The following is a 2,566-nucleotide window of genomic DNA, read 5'->3' on the forward strand; positions in this document are numbered from 1 at the left end:
TGGCCCCAGGAGCTGGAGGGGTTTCCAGCCTCAGAGGAGCCAGAAAAGAACCCATACCCAGGAATCCCTTTCCAGTTGGTGACCTCAAGTGGAGGCAGAGGGAGTTCTGAACATGTTAAACAGGCAGGAGTCTGGCTCCTGGGTTGCCAGGCTGGGGTTAGACATCAAGAAAAGTTCTTCTTAGCCCATGTTGATACCTGTATCCACTTTTCCATTTAGCCCTGACCACACACAGGATTCTTGGTGGCAAACCCTTGACGAATCATTCGTGGTCCTTATCTTAATGTTTGAGAGGAATCAGACTCTGTCTTGGGTATTTACAGAGCCAGAAAACAGCCTCTGCCTGCACATGGGACCTGGGAGGGACTAGGAGGGAACTCAAAGAAAGGAACCCCAGTGGCAGGTGCCAGAGCCGGGAAGACTGAGCCAAGGCCCTTCGGTGCACCAGAGTCGAAAGCTGCTATTCTGGAAACAGCGTCTGCCTCACTCGCCCCTGGACCCCACTTAGCATTCACCCTTCCAGGAGCCAGGAGCAACTTCACTGGGGGACACAGAGAGTTAAGACTTTGAATCTGGAATCATCTTCAGAGGCTTGTGTGTTCAGGGCCTGGTTTCCAATTCAGCAGTGTTTGGAGGTGGGATCTGGGGAAGGGAAAGTGAATGGTGAGAGAGCTCTGACTTCATGGATGGGTTAATCCATTGGCAGATTAATGATTGATTATTGGAAGGTGGTAGAAACTGTAGGTAGGTGGGACCAGTTGGGAGGCAGCAAGTCACAATGTGTCAGTGGGAGGCTGTGTCTCGTTCCAGCTAGGATTCCCTTCTTTCATCTCTCTCCCTCTCTCTCTCCCAGTCTCACTTCCGGGCCAAGGTGCTCACCATGACGTTCTGTCTCACCACCACCCATAAGCAATGAACCAAATGCCCACAGACTATAAATCTCCGAAATCATGAGTCAAAATAAATCTCTTCTCCCTTACCTTGACTTTTGCGGCTGTTTTGTCAGTGATGGACAGCTGGCCAATATTCTCATCAGGAAGTCCTTGCCCAGCCCACCAGAGAGCGCGGAGCACTGGCTGCATGAAGGACGGGAACACAAACTCTTTAACCCTCAGAACAATTCCAAGATGCCAACACCCACTCTCCCATTTTACAGACTAGAAAAGCCGAGGCACAGACAGGCTGTGTAATCCAAACAAGGTTACAGAGAGTTTTTATTTGTTTGGTTGGTTGGTTGGTTGACTGGTTTTGTTTGGTTATTTGTTTGTTGTTTTAGGAACCGGACCTGAGGAGCTTGATTCTAGAGTGACTGTTCTTTAGAACTGAACCTGTTTTCCTTTGCATAGGCAAGACTCAGGCAAGGGGCCTCGAGCTTGGTAATTTCTGAGCCCTGGCAGCAAGGGAGTCTGGTATGCCCAGGCCTCAAAGGCTAGCTTTTTCTGCCTCTTCTTCTGTTCCTGTAAATAACTTCAGATACCCTGGGCATGGGCAATACAGGAGCACTTTAGGAACTTGGGCTCTAGGTTGTCCTTTGAGGTCAACACAGAGCTGCCCCCACCTGACCCCAGGAGTCAACCCGCCCCTCTCTGCCCCGCCCCCAGGCTCTCCTCTCCCCTAGCGACCTGCTTTTGCTTCTCACCTCCTTCTCTTTTGCTCTCCCTTCGAAAGGCAGCTCAGCTAACACTCATTAGCACATGTTAATGAGCACCAATTCACGTCTGTGTCCTTCTTTTCAGGGGCGGTACCGCTGTCGCTCTAAAGGTAAGGTGTCCCTGAGGCTAGCACACACTACAAAACTGAGACCTTCAGAGGTGGGGAGGCTGTGGGACCGAGGCTCAGATTGAGGGGACTGGCGGTGTGCTTGCTGTCTGTGGGGGCTTCCGTTTTTGTCTGAGAAGATCAGAGCATTCCTGGGTTAGAGTTCAATGTTCTCTACCTACTGGAGTAGACTTGCCCCAACTACCATGACCTAGGTGGGTGAGGTTCACACATGGAACCGTAGGCTCCAGTCTGCCACTCCCTGGACAGTCAGTCCTACTAGAAAGTCCTGACAGAAAGCTCAGAATGTGGCAAATACCGGAGGGGAAAAGGGAGGTACCCCACAGGGAACTACGTCCTCCACCCTATCTGATTCCTCCCTGCACCGTGCAGATTCCAGCTGCCCACTTACAGTATAAACCTTGAAAACTCTTTCCTTCAATTCTGTCCCCACCCCACCCCTCTTGAAGGAGTAAGAGGGCGTGGAAAGGGTTCTGGGTTCAAATCTTAGCTTTGCTACGTTAGTAATATTACTGTTGCGGCTAGTAACTGTATGTCCTCAAGAGAGAGAAAGGAAGACAGGAGCAGCCTCTCCCATTTCCACCGAAAAGTATGTGGTGTCCCCAGCAGGCACCCAGGAATCTCCTAGAAGACTCTCTCGGAGACCCCCAGGAACCCCGGCAGAGAAGCCCGGGGCCTCCGCCCGTGCAGCGCCGCGCCGCGCCGCGCCCTGCGCGATTCCCTGAGTGTGCGCGCCCCCTGCCGATGGCCCGATGCAGTGCAGCTCCGGGCAGCCTATAAAGGCAGC

The sequence above is a fragment of the Myodes glareolus genome, chromosome 22 (assembly GCF_982192425.1).
Source record: "Myodes glareolus chromosome 22, mMyoGla1.1, whole genome shotgun sequence".
Lineage (NCBI taxonomy): Eukaryota > Metazoa > Chordata > Mammalia > Rodentia > Cricetidae > Myodes > Myodes glareolus.